The sequence below is a fragment of the Loxodonta africana genome, chromosome 3 (assembly GCF_030014295.1).
Source record: "Loxodonta africana isolate mLoxAfr1 chromosome 3, mLoxAfr1.hap2, whole genome shotgun sequence".
Taxonomy (NCBI): Eukaryota; Metazoa; Chordata; class Mammalia; order Proboscidea; family Elephantidae; genus Loxodonta; species Loxodonta africana.
In genome coordinates, this window is record NC_087344.1 from 192984757 (window position 1) to 193008057 (window position 23301).

The window sequence follows — 23301 nt, forward strand, 5'->3', positions numbered from 1 at the left end:
TTTGGTTTTGGTTTGGTTTGGGCTGTTGGTTTTGTATAAATGCCCTTTATTATGTTGAGGAATTTCCCTTCTATTCCTATTTTGCTAAGAATTTTTATCATGAATGTGTGTTGGTCTTCATCCAATGCCTTTTCTGTACCAATTGATAAGATCTTGTGGTTTTTGGCTTGTTTCATTTTTTTTTTTTTTTTTTATCTATGCAGTGGATTACACTATTTTTCTAATGTTGAACCACCACAGCATAACTAGTATGAATCCCACTTGGTCATGGTGACTTATTTTTGTAGATATATTGTTGAATTCTATTGGCTAGAATTTTGTTGAGGATTTTTGTGTCTAAGCTCATGAGGGATATTGGTCTGTAATTTTCTTTTTCGTGGTGCCTTTCCCTGGTTTTGGTATCAGGGTTATACTAGCTTCATAGAATGAGTTTGGAAGTATTCTATCCTTTTCTATGCTCTGAAATGCCTTCAGTAGTAGTGTTGTTAACTCTTCTCTGAAAGTTTGGTAGAATTCTCCAGTGAAGCCTTCAGGGCCAAGGCTTATTTTTTTTGTTGGGAGTTTTTAAACTACCTTTTCAATCTCTTTTGTTGTAGGTTTATTTAGTTGTTATACCTTTGTTTGTGTTAGTTTATGTATGAAGTGTGTTTCTAGAAATTTGTCCATTTCCTCTAGTTTTTCAAATTTGCTACAGTACAATTTTTCGTAGTATTCTGTTATGATTCTTTAAATTTCACTTGTATCTGTTGTGATATCACCCATCTCATTTCTTATTCAGGTTATTTGCTTCCTCTTCTGTTTTTCTTTTGTCAGTTTGGTCTAAGGGTTATCAATTTTGTTGATCTTTTCAAAGAACCAGCTTTTGTTCTTGTTAACTCTTTCAATTGTTTTTCCATTCTGTATTTGATTTAATTCTGCTCTAATTTTTATTATTCACTTTCTTCTGGTGTCCGAGGGCATCTTTTGCTGTTCCCTTTCTATTTGTTTGACTTGTAGGGTTAGTTCTTTCATTTTGGCCATTTCTTCGATTTGGATGTGTGCACTTATTGCCCTAAATTGACTTCTGAGCACTGCTTTTGCTGTGTCTCAAAGGTTTCAGTAGGATGTATTTTTCATTCTAATTTGATTCTATGAATTTCTTTATTCCGACCTTAATTTCTAGTTTTTTAGCAAGGTGTTGTTCAGTCTCCATGTGTTTAATTTTTTTTTTTTTCCTTGCTTTTTCTGTTATTGATTTTTCTTTTATGGGTCTTTGGTCAGAAAAGATACTTTGTAATATTTTGATGTTTTGGATTCTGTTATGGCTTGCTTAATGGCCTAATATGTGGTCTGTTCTGGAGAGTGTTCCATATGCGTTGGAAAAGGATGTATACTTGTCTGTGTTGGGTGGAGTATTCTGTATATGTCTATGAGGTAAAATTGTTTGATTGGGGCATTTAGATCTTCCTTTTCCTTATTGACCTTCTTTCTGGATGATCTGTCGTTTACTGAAAGTGGTGTGTTGAAGTCCCCTACTGTTTTAGTCATCTTGTACTTGACGTAACAAAAAATACCACAGTGCATGGTTTTAACAAAGAGAAGTTTATTTTCTCACAGAAAAGTAAGCTAAAAGTCCAAGTTCAGCATGTCAGCTCTAAGGCAAATCTTTTTCACTCTGTCGGCTCTGGAGGAAGGTCCTTTTCCTCAACCTTCCCATGGTCGAGGAACATCTCAGGTGCAGGGACCCTGGTACCAAAGGATGTGCTCTGCTCCTGGTGCTGCTTTCTTGGTGGTATGAGGTCCCCCTTTCTCTTTCCTTGCTTTTTTCTTTTATATATCAAGAGATTGTCTCAAGACACAATCCAATCCTGTAGTTTGACTCCTGCCTTACTAACACAATAGCCGCCCATGCTCCCTCATTAACATCACAGAAGCAGTATTTATAACGTATAAGTAAATCACACAATACCAGGAATCATGGCCCAGCCCAGTTTATACACACATTTTTGAGGGGACATAATTTCACTCCTTGACAGACCACCTTTGGCCCCTAAAATATCACATCCTTGCAACATGCAAAAGATATTCACCCCATGATCACATAGCAAAAGTCTTAGCTCCAAGTCCAAAATCCAAAAATTCTTCTTCATCTGTGAAATCTAGAATACAAGTTATCTGCTTCCAAAAGTACAGTGGCAGAACAGGCACAAGCTAGACGTTTCCATTACAAATGGGAGAAACTGGAGGAAAAGAAGGGATAACAGGTACTGAGCAAGTCAGCAGAACACATTACATTAGCCCTCAAATCTTTGAAAGTAATCCTCTGTTCTCTCAGACAATTTACACAATGACCCTGCCTTCCAGACTCTAGGTATTGGCCACACTCTTCAGATCCTGAGTGGAGGTTTCTCAGTGCTGGGCTTCAGCTCCACTTTCCAGGCCCAGCAGGACAGCAACTCTGCTCTCTCAGCTTTAGGCACACCATTCTCATCTTCCATCTGAGTGGCAACTCCACCATTAGAAACACCAGAGGCCATGGTTCCACCCTTTGGAACCCCTGAAGTCATGGCCATACCTTTTGAGACTGAGTCAGCTCGTTTCTTGTGTTCTTGTCTCTTTAGCTTCTATTTCCTGGTTTCTTGGCCTCTCAGCTCCTTGGGCTTCATGCCTGCATCTTCCCTGCTGGGGCAAGTGTTCCAAAGCTCTGTCGCTCCCCCGATAAGTATCTGGAGGCACCCCACTCCACCAGGAAGTGTCCTGTGCACAGGCACTCAACTTTCTTCCTCCATGGGTAGGCAAGCCTAGCTCCACCATAAGTGCTTAGAGACACCCTACTCTGCCAGGAAGCCATGTGTGCACAGGCACTCAGCTTTCTTGCTCTGTGGGTTGGCTCAAGCACCAGCTGTCACTGGTCTCTTGGTTCTTCTGCTGTTGGTTCACTGCTGTTGCTGCTTCTCTGCTGCTGCAGGTTCTCTGCTAAGCTGGTTCCCTGCCACTGTTGCACTCCATCCATTCACAGTTTCAAAACTGCTTCCACATTTTGGCTATCTGTTAGAGCAGCACCCAACTCTCTCAGCACCAAATTCTGTTTTAGTCATCTAGTGCTGCTGTAACAGAAATACCACAAGTGAATGGCTTTAACCAGGGAAATTTATTTTCTCACAATAAAGTAGGCTAAAAGTCCAAATTCAGGGTATCATCTCCAAGGAAAGGCTTTTTCTCTCTGTCTGGTCTGGAGGAAGGTCTTTGTCCTCAATCTTCCCATGGTCAAGGAACTTCTCAGGTGTAGGGACCCTGGGTCCTAAGGACATGCTCTGCTCCTGGTGCTGCTTTCTAAGTCTGAGGTTCCCATGTCTCTCTGCTCGTTTCTTCCTTTTATATCTCAAGAGATTGCCTCAAGACACAATACAACCCTGTAAGTTGAGTCCTGTCTCACTGTCAGAACAGCTGCCCATGCTCCCTTATTAACAGCATAGAGGCAGGATTTACAAAATATGGGAAAATCACACAACGCAGGAAATTGTGGCCCAGCCCACTTGATACACACATTTTTGGGGGGACATAATTCAATCCATGACACCTACTATTATTGTGGAGCTGTCTATCTCTCTTTTCAATGCTGTTAGAATTTGTTTTGTGTATTTTGGAGCCCTGTCATTGGGTGAGTAAATATTTATTATGGTTATGTCCTCCTGGTGTAAAAAAAAGAAAAATCCTGGTGTATTGACCCTTTAATCATCATATAGTGTCCTTCTTTATCCTCTGTGGTAGATTTTACTTTAAAGTCTATTTTGTCAGAAATTAATATTGCTACTCCTGCTCTTTTTTGATTGTTGTTTGCTTGATATATATATTTTCCATCCTTTGACTTTTAGTTTGTGTCTTTAGGTCTAAGGTGTGTCTCTTGTAGGCAGCATATAGACATTTTATCCATTCTGCCACTCTCTATTTATTGGTACTCTGAGCCCATTTAGAGTCAACATAATTATTGATAGGAATGTGTTTAGTTGGAAACCCTGGTGGCGTAGTAGTTAAATACTACTACTGCTAACCAAAGGGTCGGCAGTTCAAATCCGTAGTGCTGTCATTTTGACGTCTTTTGTGTGTGTGTGTTGTTGACAGTTTGTTTCACTTAATTCTGTGCTTTATCATTTTTCTTTATGTATTTTATTTTCCTCTTTTTCATTATTGCTGATTTTGTATTTGTTGAGTCTCTATATTTTTCTTGTTTTTTATTTTGATATGTAGGATTGTTAGTTTTCTTTGTGGTTACCTTAATATTTATCACTATTTTTTCTAAGTTTAAACCAATCTTTTACTTCTTTATATCACATGACTTCCTCTCCATAGGAAAGATCCATGACTACATTTTTAGTTCCTTTTTTTGGTTTTAATGTTGTCATCTTTCACATCATGACATCTCTGTTTCCGTGTTTTCAGTGTTTTAGCTTTGATTTATTTTTATGATTTTCCTATCTGGGTTGATTTCTTGTTGCTCTATCCCGTGTTCTAGTCTCGGGTTTTTATCTGATGTTACTGATTTTTTAACCAGAGGACTCCCTTTAGTATTTCTTCTAATTTTGGTCTTATTTTTGTGAATTCTCTAAAATTCTGTTGTCTGGGAATGTCCTAATTCCACCATCATATCTGAGAGACAGTTTTGCAGGGTATATAATTCTTGGCTGGCAATTTTTTCCTTCAAGGCTTTATTTATGTCATCCCATTGCCTTCTTGCCTGCATAGTTTTTTCTGAGTGGTTTGAGTTTAGCCTTACTGACTCTCCTTTGTAGATGACCTTTTGTTTATCCCTAGCTTCTCTTAAAATTCTCTCTTTATCTTTGGTTTTTGCAAGTTTGATTATAAAATGTCTTGCTGACTTTCTTTTGGGATCTACATTGTGTGGGGTTAGATGAGCAGCTTGGATAGATATATTCTCATCTTTCATGATATCAGGAAAGCTTTCAGACAAAAAATCAACAATTTTCTCTGTACTTTTGTTATCATCCCTGTTGTGGTAAGCCAATTACTCGTATGTTATTCCTCTTCATAGAGTCCCACATAATTCTTAGGGTTTCTTCCTTTTTTTTAAATAGTTTTATCTGATTTTTCCTCAAATATGTTGATGTCAAATGCTTTATCTTCAGTCTCACTAATTCTGATTTCCATTGCCTCAATTCTTCTCCTATGACTTTCTGTTGAGTTGTCTAATTCTGAAATATAATAGTTAATTTTCTGGATTTCTGTTTGCTGTCTCTCTATGGATTCTTGCAGCCTGTTAGATTTGTCATTATGCTCTTCTCTAATCTTTTTAAGTTCCTCTATTGCTTTTTCTGTGGCCTCCTTGCCTTGTTCTGTGTTTTGCCTGCTCCCCTTCCTGATCTCTTGAATAGTTCTGCATATTAATCTTTTGTATTCTACCCCCAGTAACTCCAGGAAGTTATCTTCACCTGGAAGATTTCTTGAATCTTTGTTTTGGGAGCTTGCTTCAGGCATGGTGGGTCCTGCCTCCAACCCAGGGGATGCAGCAATCTCTGAAGCTGACTTGGACCCAGTGAAGAGCAGGAAGGGGGCAGGTAAATGGGAGAGAGGTTTTTCCCAATGAGGTGTTTTTTGATCTGTGGAGTAGGTTGGACACATGTACTTATCTTTTACTGATCGAGCACCATTTTTCACTGATTCTGGAGGCTTGAGTGACCTCTCTGCTGCCCTGTCTCTCCCAATGTGGAAAATATGTCCCGAATGACACTGCTTGCCTCACCATGCTTGCGCCAGCAGATCCAGCATGCAGGGTGCTGGCTCCCACCAGGTCAGGTTTAGCAACTCCTCACTGCTACTGAACCATCTTTCCCTCCCCCTGCCACTCAGTCCAATTCTTCAAATTTGCCTTTGATGTTCAGGACTCCTAGCTTGTCATATATAATAGATTCACTTGTTTTTTTCAGGTCTTTGCTGTAAAAGAGACCACAGAAAGTGTCTGACTACTCTGCCAGCCTGGCCCCACCTCATCTTTTGTGGTTCAACTGAAACTAAGAAAAATGTCTTTTTTTTCGTGATATTACACCACTGTCTGTTTTTCCTCTGGAATAAGATGCTATGATGGTGTTTATAGGTACATGTTGAATATAGAAAGTTATTTACATAAAGAATGAAGTAGTTGCCCTGACCGGTAGTGTTCTCCTAGATAATCTAATCATTCAAGGCTGCATATTACAGCACACAGTTCTTTAAGAATCTTTTGAAAACTGTATATTCAATAAACTAAATTGTCCTCATGCACATACAAGGGAAAAACAAACAAACAAAAAGCTTGCTTACAATTTAAGGAGTTCACAGATTTTCTGCAGTCAACCTGTGGACCTGATTCATGAGGGTCTTTGTTCCTGGCCAAACTTATCTAAACCATGTAATGCTATACTTATCACTTTACTTTTAACATTTTGTCATAACTAATCTTTCTTTTGACTTGCTTGAGAGATGACTTATATCCTGATGTCACAGTATGTACATATTTTATAATTTAATTATAATGTCAGGAGAAATTAATTAGCATCCATGCACCTACCTTATGGATCTCCTTAATAGATTTAACTTGCTCTTCAATGTTGAATTTTAGAAAAAAACCTCACTATGCGGTAAATGGGGACGATATCCTTGTGAAGACAGAGCATACAATTTCTTAGACTGATGTTTTATTATGTCACATTTGTTGAAAAAAATCAAAGAGGATACCGTGTAGTCTAGAATTTAAGGTTTCTGAATATAGACTACGTAGATATTAGGGAAACTATTTAAAATTTATACTAGAGGATGATGGGGAGCTCCAGAAATGGACTTTATATTTAATACTTTGATTAACTTTCATAACCTGTGGTCCACGTAGGTCATGAAATAATTTCCCCAGCAACAAAATAATTTCTACAACAATGTTATTTTTAAATCTTTATCTATCTTATGGGTTAATTCCCCCTCCCTTTTTTTGACATCTGAGTCTCCTGAGTCTTTTTTATTAGTATAAACATTGTGAAGCTGAAATTATTCTTCAAAATTGATGATAATGATAATCATGTGCGTCTACAGAAAAATACCTTGCATTGATAGGATGACCGCATACCTCATCATACTACAGCCACAGTTACATAAATGGACAGTAAAAGATGAGCCTGAATTCACTGCACTGAATAGCAGACTCCTCCAGTTAAGCCTTGTAAGTGAGATCCTTACGTGCTATCCTAGAAAACAGAGTTTCTCAACTGAAAGGACCATCATCTCCTTTCATCTAATGTATAATCCTATTCCTCATCAAGGTGTTCCTCTATTTTCACTTCTTTTGTAACCAATAGCCAATTTGACACAAAGGGCCCTTGTCTTTTCTTGAGTAAGAATACAAGCAAAAGACAAACTTTATCTTCAAAAAAAAGCAAGCTTTATTTTGCTTGAGCCAAGCAAAAGGACTCAGCAGGGATCTAAGCCTCTCCAAAAGACTGACTCGAAAAGGGAACCAGGGCTAGGGCTTATATGGGTTTGGTGGAGACAATAAAGAATATTTAGTGGGCTTCTTTCAAGGGACAGGTACTTCTTAGAGTGGTGGTGCATGTTAATTAGGTTGTGCATGCATCTGGAATCCAAGATGGAACCTGCTGATATTCAAGATGGAGTCCCCTCAGCAGCCCTTGGCATCAGTTGTTATGGGATATAGCACAAGTGCACTGATCTTTGGCAGTACATCACTATCTTTGGAGGGCTAAAGAAGGTTAAACAGGGGTCACACTTTGTTCTTCTGCGCATGCGGGAGCCTGTAAAGGGGGAAGGGACTACAGAAACACTAAGAAGGAGATAGTAATTCACCAGTTGTTTCAACCTTATTTCATGATGACAGGGTATGGTTCCTGTCTACCCAGCTTCTAGGTGGTAATCTTTTAACAGCTCTTTTGCTCCGACAGCACAGTTAACCCTATCTGTCTCAATTCCCCTGACAGATTTCACATTCTTGATTCTTTATGAGGGTGTAGGTGTGAAGGTCTCTTCTGTAACTTCTTCAAGCTGGCACCGGGTTGTTGGTCCACCTAGCAGATTAGAAATCTCTCCTTATCTGGTCTAAAGTTTTGTAAGGACTGGAAGCCTCATTTTCAGGAATTGACTGGAAACCCTGTACCATCTTGGAATTGTTGTAATCTAAATGACACAAACTTTATCAGAAGCTTGAGGAGACAAGGCCCAAAAACCAGCATGGAAGTATAGCAACTAGGGGGCCCAAAAAGGGTAGAAACCAAGTAAGAAAAGGCTTGCCTCTCACACTGTCTACCAAATATCTTGGCCTCCCCCTCTTTTGTTTCTCATTCTCACACTTTTCTTTACATTTTCTATGTCTCTGCCTCTCTTCTTATGGGCTCTCTCTTCTCACACTCTCACTTTTTAGAACTGTACCCAGTCTCACCTTCTTTCTCTCTCTCTCTCCAATCTTTATCTTTCTCTCACTCATTTTCTTCTCTATCCTCTTGTATCCCTTTCTCACTCAATCTTTTTGTTTCTCTTTCTGTTAGTCTCACTTTTTCTTCACTAACCTATATAAGGGCCACAGGGTGTAGGCTACATTGGCTATGAAGGGGCACCAATATCCTAGGAGCCCGACAAATATGCCTGTGGTTGCTTCACCGTTTCTGGGCAGGGGTAGTCTTGGAACTTATCACCTCTTCAGGCATCACTCGCATCTTACCTGACCAGATAAGACTCAAGTAATTGACCAACAAGCCAGTCCCCTATATTTTTCCTCGTTCACCGCCCATCCCTGTGACTGGAGGTGCGTGACTAACTTACCATCTGCAGTCTGGACCTCTGTCCAGTTTCTGGAGTTTTTGTGGGTATCTGTGGAGCTTTGTCCTATATTACCCATTCATTGATTTTCAGTAGCTTCAGGATCTATGCCAGTGTGTCTCCAGAAGTCCTGAAAAATTCTTTCAGGAAACTCAGAGGGGTTTTCTCTAGGTCTTTGAATTACTTTATAAATTTTTGAGAGGTTTTTCTGTTTTTGTACCCCAATTTTAAGGCCTTCTAGTAAGCACTTTCTATAATGCCTCAGCCTACTCATGCCCTCCTTCGAATAATAGTCCCACTCTAGATCAATTCCAGGGACTGAGTTATTGGCTGGCAGTTTGTCGGGATTTTGGGGGTCTTCGTTGTCCAACAAATTTTCTATTTACTAAACGCTAATAGAAAGAAGATAAGAGTGGAAAGTCTTTTGTGTTCTGTTTGATTGGCCTTATGTGAAAAGTTATCTAAAAGATAATTTTCAAGATTGTCTCATCTATTGTCTTTATCTCAGGGCTCAGTTGATATGTCTTTGTGAGTCCTTGTGAGCCCAGCTCCAGCTGGGTCACATTCTTTATGCTCAAGGACTGGGAACACATCGATGATCAATACCTGGACTTAGTTGAGCTCCTAGATGGTGGCCGTTGCAGGCTCACAGTGCTGGCTTTCCACCAGATACCATCTGGTTCTTCACCAGGATCTTAAGTAAGAGCAAAGTTCTCAAAAATTGCAGACTCAATGTGCAACATTTTAGCCTGAGGCTTTTCTTTTGCCTTTTAAGTGTGTAAGACAATAGAGGATAAATTTTATTGTGTCTAATACTGTCAGGACTATGCCTTGCAGTGGTTATCTAGCTCATGTGCTTATTCTTGATAGTAACCAACCCAGTATACCTGGTGTTTGTAATGGCGTTACAGTGTATAACTAAGTAGCTTGTTGTCCAATTCTACGTGTTCTACTTCTCCTGTGTTATTTAACAAGAGGTGTTTGTTACAGCACCCAAAAACACAGACTACACTTTTCTTGGGCCAATAAGTAAAAATCTAAGGCTACTTTGTTATCTCATGTCACTTTGGCTTAATGAGGTCAGAGATTAATGTTGTGGTTTTCATCCCACAAGGAACTTCATCTGTTGTTTGTCCCATAGTAACTGATAAATTTCTTAAAGATTTTTCCAACTCAAATATACCATAAGTAGGAATTAAAGTTACCAACCATACCCTGAACGTTGGACCAGTGGGTTTTTTCTGACTCTTGTTTTACACTGTGGAAGAAATTTAACATTTACTATGGATATCTAAAGATAATCTTAAAGTTCCCAAAGTGTACCGTCTACTCATTTATCAGGAATTTAAACAAGAAATTGTCCACATAATTTCACTATCAGTTGGAAAGAGATCATCTAAACTAGTATAGGTGGATATATCACATAAAAACACATCTAGAAGGAACACACAAATTTTGTCCAGAGGAAACAGAAAATATAGAAGAACTTACATGTGACAACCAAGTTTTCATTAGAGAATTCGTGATTAGCAAGATAATACAGGATGAACTTCTGTTGGAAGTCTCCAGTTAATCTGTCTAAAACATACTAAGTGTTCTCCCTGAGGGCAAGCTGCCCCTCCTTGGCTTACCTATTAACAGTCATGGGTCACTTTCTCAGAAGCAGAAGTGGAGTCTAGAACAAAATGGAGTTTGACTCATAAGACTGATCTTCTCTGAGAACTTGGTTTGTTTAAGATACATAATTTTCTGCATAGCAAGAGGGTGAGAGTTTGATTATGAACATTAGACAGGTATTTTATACAACATTGTCTTGAAGACTGATTAAACTACTTATTGATTTACCCTAAACATAATTCTGATCTCTGGAGTCAGTTTCTCAAAATAAACTGAATTCTTTAAAAAAAAAAAATAGCACAATGGCTAGAGCAAAATAGTCTTGCTAGTTTACCTGGACAATTGTTTGCCTCAAAGTTGCTTCAGGAAACAGTTTTTCCTCAAAGCTGGAGCTTCAAAAGGACACCCAAAAGCTATGGCCTATGTAGGTTGCCGACCTCCCTGAAAGCCAGAAATCTAGATTCTAGGAGAACTACATATAACTTTATCAGGGTTCCCTCTTTTGGATCATGATCTTGTTATAGAATCTTTGATCACAAATGCTGATCAAATAATGATAAATGGGCATCATCCTTTTTTTTTTTTTTTTAAGATCTCAGGCACCATACAGCAAATCAGGAGGTAGAATAGAAACACTAACAATAATGTTAGGCCAGTTGTCTGATATAACCAATGAAACCATGACCCCAAGGTCTTCGAACCAAGGAAACAAACCTCATAAGGTGTTTGTTTATGCATAAGCAGCATCGATAACTATTTTTTATGTGCCTCATCAACAACTACATTCTGCCACACCTAAAATCATGTATTAATATAAACACAACATTTATCTATTAAGGCACAAAATATTCTTTGAGAGAACTAGTAGGGAATCTAATGCTATTCTAATTTTTAAAATCATAGCTCAAATTTCAGACACTTCTCTGGTTATGATATTTACAACTTTGCTAAGTTTACCAACAGGAACATCTAATTTAAGAGTTAAAATGACTAAACCCATTAGTTAGATAACTTAGAAGAAAAGAGAAAAATAGTTTCTTGTCTCCAGAATGTAGGACCTTAAAACATTTCTTATTTCCAGAAAGACTTTAAAACATCAGCAATATTTTTACATAAAACCCATAGTATCGTTTCATTTACTCAGTCTTATGTAGTTAACTTCTGTTGAAGTGGTTCTGGATCAACTGCAGTCTGCAAAACTATGAGCTTCTGCATAAGAGTTCTGGAAATCTTGATGAGTTTAGTTACAGTTCCTTTCATAAGTCCAATATAGTCCATCTTTTTATTTTTTGTTGAGATATTCTCGTTAAATGTTTTCAGAAAATTAGCAAAGTAAAAACTTAATCTCCAGATGACAAAACTTAATATGCCCATGATTAATTTATAAACATAACTCTTAATAGTGAAAGACCTGATAGAAATTAATTACAAGCATAACATAAAGGCCAAATAAAATTACTTAAAAAAAAAAAACTTTAGGTTAAAAAAAATCTCTAAATATACTCATTAACCATATTCTTTTTTTATACTTTTTATTGTGCATTAAGTGAAAGTTTACAAATCAAATCAGACTCTCACACAAAAACCCATCCATATGTACCTTGCTACACACTCCCAATTACTCTCCCCCTGATGAGACAGCCCTCTCCCTCCCTCCACTCTCTCTTTTCCTATCCATTTTGCCAGCTTCTAACCCCCTCTACCCTCTCATCTCCCTCCAGGCAGGAGATGCCAACATAGTCTCAAGTGTTCACCTGGTCCGAGAAGCTCACTCCTTAACAGCATCCCTCTTAAACCCATTGTCCAGTCCAATCCATGTCTGAAGAGTTGGCTTCAGGAACGGTCCCTGTTCTGGGCCAACAGAAGGTCTGCGGGCCATGACCACCGGGGCCCTTCTAACTCAGTCAGACCATTAAGTCTGGTCTTAAAAAAAAAAAAAAATTTTTTTTTAATGAGAATTTGGGGTCTGCATCCCACTGCTCTCCTGGTCCCTCAGGGGTTCTCTGTTGTGTTCCCTGTCAGGGCAGTCATCGGTTGTAGCCGGGCGCCATCTAGTTCTTCTGGTCTCAGGATGATGCAGTCTCTGGCTCATGTGGTGCTTTCTGTCTCTTGGGCTTATAATTGTCTCGTGTCCTTGGTGTTCATTCTCCTTTGATCCAGGTGGGCTGAGACCAATTGATGCATCTTAGATGGCTGCTTGGTAGCGTTTAAGACTCCAGACTCCACTCTTCAAAGTGGGATGCAGAACGTTTTCTTAATAGATTTTATTATGCCACTTGACTTAGGTGTCCCCTGAAACCATGGCCCCCAGACCCCTCCCCCTGCTGCGCTGGCCTTCGAAGCACTCAGTTTATTCAGGAAACTTCTTTGCTTTTGGTTTAGTCCAGTTGTGCTGACCTCCCCTGTATTGTGTGCTGTCTTTCCCTTCGCCTAAAGTAGTTCTTATCTACTATCTAATTAGTGAATGTCTCCTCCCACCCTCCCTCCCTCTCCCATCTCATAACCACAAAAGAATGTTTTCTTCTTAAACTATTTCTCAAGTTCTTATAATAATGATCTTATACATTACTTGTCCTTTTGCAACTAATTTCACTCAGCATAATGACTTCCATGTTCCTCCATGTTTTGAAATGTTTCATAGATTCCTCACTGCTCTTTATCCATGCATAGTATTCCATTGTGTGAATATACCATAATTTATTTACCCATTCATCCATTAATGGGCACCTTGGTTGCTTCCATCTTTTTGCTATTGTAAACAGTGCTGCAATAAACATGGGTGTGCATATATCTGTTCGTGTAAAGGCTCTTATTTCTCTAGGATATATTCCAAGGAGTGGGACTGCTGGATCGTATGGTAGTTCTATTTCTAGCTTTTTAAGGAAGTGCCAATTCGATTTCCAAAGTGGTTGTACCATTTTACATTCCCAAAACAGTGTATAAGTGTTCCAATCTCTCCACAGCCTCTCCAACATTTATTCTTTTGTGTTTTTTGGATTAATGCCAGCCTTGTTGGAGTGAGATGAAATCTCGTTGTAGTTTTGATCTGCATTTCTCTAATGGCTAATGATCGTGAACATTTCTTCATGTATCTGTTAGCTACCTGAATGTCTTCTTTAGTCAAGTGTCTATTCATATCTTTTGTCCATTTTTTAAATGGGTTATTTGTCTTTTTGTAGTTGAGTTTTTGCAGTATCATGTAGATTTTAGAAATCAGGCACTGATCAGAAATGTCATGGCTAAAAACTTTTTCCCAGTATGTAGGCAATCTTTTTACTCTTTTGGTGAAGTCTTTGGATGAGCATAGGTGTTTGGTTTTTGAGAGCTCCCAGTTATCTAGTTTTTCTTCTGCATTCTTAAAAATGTTTTGTATACTGTTTATGCCATGTATTAGGGTTCCTAACTTTGTCCCTATTTTTTCTTCCATGATCTTTATTGTTTTAGATTTTATATTTAGGTCTTTGATCCATTTTGAGTTAGTTCTTGTGCAACAGCTTTGTGGTGATTTTATCCAAGGACAGGGATCAGATAGGGATGCTCAACTGCAGCTGTAGGATCCACTTCCAAGATTGCTGAGTTTTGTGGCTGGGAAGTTGACTGTTGGCTGTGTGCTCAGCTGGGGCTGATGGGTTAATAGACTTCATTTTTTGGAGAGTTTTGAGGCCTACAGAAAAACTGAGCACCGTGTATTGAGGTTTCCCTCGTACAACCTTTCCTCTTGTACAGTTTCCCTTATTATTAACATCTTCCATTAGTTTTGTACGTTTGTTAAAAATAAAAGAATGGATGCTCCAAGGACAGTAAATAGAAGATGGAAGACTCTAGAGAACAGGGCTTAAAAACTGATAATGCAATAATTCTGCTATAATCTATTAGTCGAAGAGGTCTATGGTATGAGGGATCACTTTTACATGGCCTTTCTCAGCATGATCTTGTAACTCTCTCCAAAAGACTGGGTGAGACTATGCAAATGAGGTGTTTGTGGCTCACCGAAGTGATTGGATAGCTTGCTAATAGTGCAAATAATGTGCATGGCACCCTTGTGGAGGTGATACCATGCAAATAAAGTGTATGGAACCCTAACCAGGGGCTTGGTCAGTTTTGCCATCCTGCCAGGCTTAAAATGAGCCATCCCAAAGGTGGAAAAGGGGGACCTCATTACCACCAAGAAAGAACCTAGAAGTGGAGTGAATTCTTTCCACCTGGGAGCCTTGTGATAAGAACCTCCTAGGCCCAGGAGACAGAGAAAAGGAACTGAAACATGGAAGGCAGCAAGAAACTGAAACATAGCAGTAGCAAGAGCAACAGTGGTGTGAGACGATGGGAACCAGGAGACTGGTGGGAGATGGCTGTGGTGGGGTTTACTGCCCCACAGAGCTAGGAGCTTTGTAACACTTGCTCGAGCAGGGCAGAGGTGAGGTCAAAAGGTCAAGGGCCAGAGAGAAGTTTCCTGTGGTATGGCTGGTAAGAAGCTGTCCTGATTGAGGAACTGTGTCTTAGTTATCTAGAGCTGCTATAGCAGAAGTACCACATGTGGATGACTTTATCAGAAATTTATTCTCTTACAGTTTAGGAGTGGAAATCTGAATTCAGGGCAACAGTTCCAGGGGAAGTCTTTCTGTCTCTGTTAGCTCTGGTGGAAGGTCCTTGTCATCAATCTTTCCCTGGTCTAGGAGCATCTCAGCACAGGGACCTTGGTGTGCTCTGCTCCCAGCTTGCTTTCTTGGTGGTAGGAGGTCCCCCTGACTCTCTGCTCCCTTTTATCTTTTATATCTCAAAAGAGATTGACTCAAGATACAAGCTAATCTTGTAGATTGAGTACTGCCCAATTAACATTAAAAAAAAAAATACTGCCTCTAAATCTGCCTCATTGATATCATAGAGGTAGGATTTAAACACATAGGAAAATCAACAGATGACAAAATGTTGGATAACCACACAATAGTGGGAATCATGGGCTGGCCAAGTTGACACACGTTTTGGGGGGACACAATTCAAGCCACAACATTCCACTCTTTGGCTTCCCAAAATTCATTCCCTTGCCACAGGTAAAACACGTTTATCCCATCATAGCAAAAGTCTTAAATCAACTCCAATTCCAAAAAATTCCTCTTTATTTGTGAAATCTGGAATACAAGTCGTCTGCTTCCACAGTACAATGGTGGAACAGGAGCAAGGTAGATATTTCCATTACAAGTGGGAGAAATTGGAGAGAAATAAGGGATAACAGGCACCAAGCAAGTCAGTACTTACGAGTAGGCCACATGTGTCCCCGAGAGTTATCATGAAATTCTAGCATTTGTCCCATTTGTAGCATCAGTTTTTGGATTACTGATAGAATGAAGCAATACGCAATCTGAAATTGCGTGTACCAGGGCACTTTCACATTTTTATCCATACCCCAATAATTACTGATTTATTAACTGAATAAATGTTCATCGGCTCACATTGTATTCCAGGAACAAACATGTTTCCTGTGTCTCTAAAAGACTTTATGTCACTTATGCAATTCTAACATTCTCTCCATTCTTCCTATCTTTTTTCCTCTCTTCTATCTTTCAGAAGTGGGAAAGTGAAATGGCTTAAAAAAAGATTTTTTTCTCCAACCTAAGAATAAAAATTAAGCAGCATCAGGCAGAGAAACCCAAAGGAGGCATTTTCCATTGGCGATAGCACTGGGTACTGGGTTTATATATATATAAACCAAAACCAAAACCAAACCCAGCGCGGTCGAATCGAATCCGACTCATAGCGACCCTATAGGACAGAGTAGAACTGCCCCATAGAGTTTCCAAGGAGCGCCTGGCGGATTCGTACTGACGACCCTTCGGTTGGCGTCTGTAGCACTTAACCACTACGCCACCAGGGTTTCCATATATAGGTATGTATATGTGTATGTGTGTGTGTATGTGTGTGTGTGTGTATGTGTGTATGTACATATATATACACACAAATATAAATGTATATATATAAATCAAAGAAACTAAACCCGTTGCTATCGAGTTGATTCCTACAAAATCGTGCTAAGAAAATCTTCACATCTCTAATCAGTCCCCAGGGAATATCTAAGAGGAAGCCAACTAATCCCCATGGTGTATTAGAAAAGGCCTTCTTTTTGACCGATTTTTTCCATAGTGTATTACTATGGTTCTACTTGCTAATTTTGGAAATAATGGACAAACATTGGGTGCAATGTGGTAATTGGCTCCCTATGGAGGTGAGTTTCTCAATTACCAACCAAGGCATTGAGGCCACAGCAGATGTAAAAAGGAAAGACCATTGGTGATGCTCCTTGATGCAATTACTAAACTGCCCGTGGAAAAAATGCACAGGTGATATTGTTCTGTGGAGTAATGTGGAGAATTTTCTTACACTGGTCCAGGGAGTTCCTGGAAAATGGAAGAAGAATCCTGGAAGATCATGGCAAGGGAGATAATTTTGGCAGATCTCACCTGGACACCTTCACAGAAGTGTTTGATAGTCAGGATACCTACATACCACTGGCACCAGAACCCTGATCTGAAGGAATGGAAAACTTCCATTGTTACATGAGGCTTTTGATTTGCTAACTGAGAAAAGGCATGCTAGTCCAGTATTTTATTTGTATGTTATATTTAAAAATTGTTGGGTTTTCCCATGATTTAGTGATGGAAAAATAATACATAATAAATATTTAGTGAAAAATAGGAGATATAATCAAAGACAGCTAAATGGATGAAAATATAAGGGCCAAGAAGAAAGTAGGGCCACAGGGTCAGTTTTGATTTTTCACAGGGAGGATACTGAATTATTTTTAGAAGTGAGAAAAACAAAACCATATAGAGTACATAGAATGTATAGAAAAACAGAAAATGTTTTGACTTAGGAGACACATGGTGGTGAACAGCAGAACCAGGCTTCTATAAAATGAACTAATTGGAATCACTACTAATTAAAGAGTGGACTATTTCATTTATTTATTCTTTAAGCACTTGTATCTCATTCATTTATGTATTGTGTTATGCTCTGAAGATAAAAGCGGAATAAGGTATAGTCTTTATCCTTGAGGTTCACAAATCCATTGGGAAGACAGGAAAAATAGGTTGGATATAACATGTAGAATATTTTGATTAAAGCACATGAAACAATCTTTAGAAACACTAAGAACAGAAAACTCTCTCTAGACAGGTTAGAGAAAGTTCAACAATTTTTGACTTTAAAAAATGTGGAGAATGAGTTGGCCACAGAAGGTGAAAAGGTACTGGAGTCTAAGATTGTACTCTGTTTCTCTTTCCATTTTATTTTGAAGCAAAAAGGCATATATAAACACAAAGGCATATATAGGGACAAAAAAACCCCAAACCAAATCCACTGCCCTCGAGTCGATTCTGACTCATAGCAACCCTATAGGACAGAGTAGAACTGTCCGATAGAGTTTACATGGAGCTCCTGGTGGGTTCGAACTGCAGACCTCTTGGTTAGTAGCCATAGCACTTAACCACTATGCCACTAGGGTTTCCCACATATAGGGAACTGTAAGTATTTCTGTGTGATGATGTCTTGATGGTAAGAGTGTTGGAGGATGAGGTTGTGGATGTAGGTGGGGACAAAGCATCAGGTGCCTTATTTTCTTTCTTAAGAATTGATTTTACCCTATGGGCACTAAATAGTTATAGAGAAGGATAAAGAATAATTAATTCACCCTTTCCACTTGTTAGACAGAAAATTCAATTACCCTCTTCTGTTTTCTTTTTCCTTTCTCATTTTCCCAAGCTTTTCTATAAATCTGCAATGCCCTCACATCTAAGCTCTTAACTTTCTTATTTCCAAATATTTTATGCAGCATCCAAGGCTGGGTTGAGTGGAGTGGAATTTTTTGATGGGTAATTTTATTTTCAAGTGTTAGTTCCCACATAGTTTCTAAGGATGAGTTTGAAAAGACAGGTGACTGATGAGAGTCATTAGGTAAACCTTGAGTAACATGGCCTCTCTTTCCTTTCAGGAACTCCAACGTTTTTTTGGATACTAAGTTACCTTTCCACTCTGGGGATGATCCTGTAAGAGAGAAGATATCAAAGAGAGGAGACCAGGAAATAGAAAGGTAAAGAGATGGTGTCTCAGGAAGGATGCTGGTGGGGATTTTGTTCTAGTCAAACAGCATGCTGTGCATTCCTTTTTTAAAAAAGTTTATAGCTAAAACTATTTAAAGAGATTTTGAAGTAAGAAGTAAATCTCTTGATTCTAGTCCCATTTGGAAATTTTCTTAAACTTTTGTCTAGGCAAGTATCTACTTAGGAATACAGAGACAGATCTTGGGAACAAAAGTTTGTTCAGTATGCAAGTCAGGTATATCATGGATGGGACATATGTTCGAATGGGCAACCAATGAATGCTGGAGCAAAACTAAATTATTCCAGCCATAAATTTTCTTTAAGAGGAGACAAGCTCTAGTATCTTATAAGAGTTTGTATAAGCATCATAAAGCTAATACTAAGGAAGTAGCTGTAGTTCCCAACCAAATTAATATTATGAATGACTGTATGGAAATGGGTTAAGTTATTATTCATGAAAGGAAACTGTATTGTGTATGGGCAAGTTGATCCAGACATAGGATGTATTAGAAGAAAGTGGGAGTGGGTCCTCAGACATGGATACCATTGCTCATAGAATATAATCTGTTATCAGTAATCTGGATAAAAGATTAACCACTTAAAATCATAATGCAGATAAAAGTTTTTTAGTAATTAGACTACCAAAATATTGAGCAGAGACTACATAAATCTTCAAGGAGGGGGCATGAAAGAGGGGGTTTATGTGAACAAATGTCTGTACACTTCATGTGAACACTCGTAGCCTTATTCATTGCTAAAATCATTTGTAGAAAAATAGCCTATCAAATTAGAACAATTTATTGTTAGTTTACAGTCCTTTTTTGTTTTTTTTTTTCCTCTCCCATGCTTGTTTCTAATTTAAACTAGACTGGCACTCCCTACTTTAGAAGGGCTAATTCTTCCTGGTTCTTTTGTTCCAAAGGTCTTTGAACCTGATCATACTGACTTTACTCCACGGGATCAACTCTCCATGGCCAATTCCTCCTTTGTCACTGAGTTCTTGTTGATGGGTTTCTCCAGCCTTGGGGAATTGCAGCTTGTCCTCTTTGTGGTTTTTCTCTCCCTCTATTTGATCATCCTGAGTGGAAATATCACCATCATCTCAGTCATCCGCCTAGATCACAGCCTGCACACGCCTATGTACTTCTTTCTGTGTCCTTTCTGTTTCTGAGACCTTATACACAATTGTTATCCTGCCCAAGATGCTCATCAACTTGCTCTCTGTACTCAGGACTCTCTCCTTCATGAGTTGTGCCACCCAAATGTTCTTCTTCCTTGGTTTTGCTGTCACCAATTGCTTTGTTCTGGGAGTGATGGGTTATGATCGCTATGCTGCCATCTGCCAGCCGTTGCGCTACCCCATTCTCATGAGCTGGAAGGTATGTGGACAACTGGCAGTAATTTCTATTATTGGTGGCTTCCTGACATCTCTGGTAGGAACAACTGTGGTGTTTAGCCTCCCTTTCTGTGGCCCCAACAAGGTTGACCACTACTTTTGTGATATTTCCCCTGTCATTCAACTTGCCTGTGCTGATGCCCACGTTAATGAACTGGTAATCTTCATTGGTGGGGCCCTTGTGCTTCTTGTGCCCTTGCTCTTCATCTGCATCTCCTACGGCTTCATTGTCCTCACCATCCTGAAGATCCCATCAACTGAAGGCAAGAGAAAAGCCTTCTCCACCTGTGCCTCCCATCTCACTGTGGTTATTGTCCACTATGGCTGTGCTTCCTCTGTCTACCTGCGGCCCTCAGCCAAACACACATTAGGCAAAGATAGGCTGGTGATAGTGACCTATACCATTATCACCCCACTGTTGAGCCCTATGGTATACAGCCTCAGGAACAAAGATGTCCAGACCGCTATTAGGAAAATGATTGGGAAGGCTGGGTTTTTTCCAAAGAGTTTATAATTAGGGTATTTTAAAAGTGTGTGTTCATGTCTGTGACAATAAAAAATGGATCAATTACTTTTTCAAATCCTAAGAGAATCTCTTATATTTATCTGTATAACCATGTGGTCTTAGATGAGTTGTTTGACATTGTGAGGCCTTAATATTTTTGTATGTGAATCACGGGTAATAGTATGTTCTTCTCTGGATTGTTGTAAAGAATCAGAGTATTTGGTAATGAATCATCACACTTCATATCTCTAGAGGTATAGTTCTCAAAAGGGTCTTAAAAATCATCACCTTTTGTCTTGTTTACCATCAATCTCCATTGATCAGGCACTTTGCTTAAGATTATGCCCAGCCTAAAATGAGGTTCCCAAACCTGAAGGTGGCTTACATCTAACGGTATGACGTGTTGTGGGGAAAAAGTCACTGTAGTGTAACTAGAGGATTTAGTCACTGGCTAGGGCATGATGTTGAGACAGCTACTTTTTTTTTTTTTTTAATAATTTTTATTGTGCTTTAAGTGAAAGTTTACAAATTAAGTTAGTCTCTCACACCAAAACCCATATACACCTTGCTACACACTCCCAATTACTCTCACCCTAATGAGACAGCCTACTCTCTCCCTCTACTCTCTCTTTTCGTGTCCATTTCATCAGCTTCTAACCCCCTCTACCCTCTCATCTCCCTCCAGGCAGGAGATGCCAACATAGTCTCAAGTGTCCACCTGATCCAAGAAGCTCACTCCTCACCAGCATCCCTCTTAAACCCACTGTTCAGTCCAATCCACGTCTGAAGAGTTGGCTTCGGGAATGGTTCCTGTCCTAGGTCAGCAGAAGGTCTGGGCGCCATGAGCACTGGGGTCCTTCTAGTCTCAGTGAGACCATTAAGTCTGGTCTTATGAGAATTTGGGGTCTGCATCCCACTGCTCTCCTGGTCCCTCAGGGGTTCTCTGTTGTGTTCCCTGTCAGAGCAGTCATTGGTTGTACAGACAGCTACTTTTCTGTAAACCTAAATTTTATTATATAGAAATGATTAACAAAATTTTTTCTTTCCTGTTTCATAGGGTTTTAATTTGAATCAAATTAATAAGATAAAATAAAGCACGTATAAAATGTGAAGCCACACAGAGTGCAAGACTATTATTGTGTTAACTGAAGGATTTCCTATTTCTGCATGGACCTTTTATTTCTTTTTGATTCTCCAGAAACAGCATTTCTGCATGCCTTTTATGATCAGTCTTAGAAACTCCTTCTTATGTAACCTAGAAGGTGTGCTACACAGAGGAATGGAAAAGAATGATCAACCATAAAATCCAACCTTAGGCCTTCCATGCTGAATTTATTAAGAAGAGGGAGATACATAGTCTCCTATTTAATACCAGACTACGTAATATTAGGTAGGGAAGAACTTAAGTGGTTATCTAGTCCCTTCTACCTATGCAGAAATTCCTTTGTTAGTATCTCTGAGGGAAATTAACCTTTGGTTGACCAGGTATCAGTGGCTTCATAGAATGTACATTCCTGTTGTACTCAGCACTCATTAATATATTCCCTCATTTAAGCTGGAATTTGCCTTTCTGTGATTTTCATACATTCCCTCTCTTACGTCACACATAAAATCTGATCCTGCTTCACAGGCAGTTACGACAACAACTTGAACTTTGTCTTTTTCATTATTCATGTGACCTAAAGCTTAGATACCTCACCTTCTTGGGTGCAGTTTTCCACATATGCTGCAGCTTATCAATATTACTTTAAAATAATAATGTGTAAAGCTGGCGCTTATATTCAATGTGTGACCTCTTTTCCCAGGGTAAAATATAATTGTACTCTTTCCATTAATTTTATTTTTAAATTAAAGTGTATAAAATCATAAATAATGTTCTCTTATATTTTTAAAGTACTACCACCTCTGTTGCTATTTTTCAATCTTGCAGTGTTTTTTTGGAAATTTTTATTCCTACTAGTTAAATAGTAAGGGCATTTAAGGCACTGCAAGTCTCTATAAGTACAGCTTTGAGAACCTCCATTGTCTTATTTTGTTCTCAGTGTTTCCTAACAAGTTAGCAATTGTCATTTATTGACTTTTTCGTTTGTTTGTTTTTTAAGGAATAAGGTACTTATCATACATAGTTTCTTGCTGATACTTAAAAAGTTTCTGTTATGCATTTCTTTGTTTTGTGTTAGTTTGAGGATGTGATTGACATAAGTTCTTTTTTTTTGGAACTTATTGAATGTTTTTGGGATTTCTTCTGAATTATGTCTGGTCACTTAACATGGTGAAGTGCTTTCATTTAGATTAAAATTTTAATACACACATTATACATATTACCTTAATTGTATTAATAAAAGTATTTTAGTATAGTATATCATGATTCATTTTACATGTATGTGACCTGTCTTAGATCCATTGTGTTTAATGATAATGCTTCCCTGCATTTGTGTTTATTTGCTTTTCATTACAATTCTAACAGCATCGATTCATTCATTTTGTTTGGAACTAATTTTTTAAAAATATTTTGAATATTTTTTGGGGGGTTAACATATGTTGTAACTATAAACTTACTAAAATGATAGCAGGGGAATAAAAAACACATAAAAGTACTCTTCAAAAAGTCAGACAAGAGAGGAGAGCAGATGGAAAATATCAAACCAATTACAGAAGCATAAAAATGGATTACTGAAGTCATTCTAAGCCAGACAGAGAAAGATGAAAAAACACACCTGTATAAGGGCTGCGTAAGCCAATGAAAGGAAAACAGCACACAGTAAAGAACTCTAGATCTGGACTTTTTCCTTACATTAGACCATCCCAATGGCACTGAAGGGTAGGACTGGTGTAACATCCATAAGGAACACAGAGCCTCTTGATCAATGCTTGTAAATCATCTGCAGTGAAGGACCAGTTTT

At 38.7% G+C, this 23301-nt stretch overlaps 1 pseudogene; it reads left to right on the forward strand.

The window, feature by feature from the left end:
* The first annotated feature begins 19381 nt into the window (after window positions 1-19381).
* Window positions 19382-21500, forward strand: LOC100656132 (olfactory receptor 10R2-like; annotated as a pseudogene).
* The last annotated feature ends 1801 nt before the right edge of the window (window positions 21501-23301 follow it).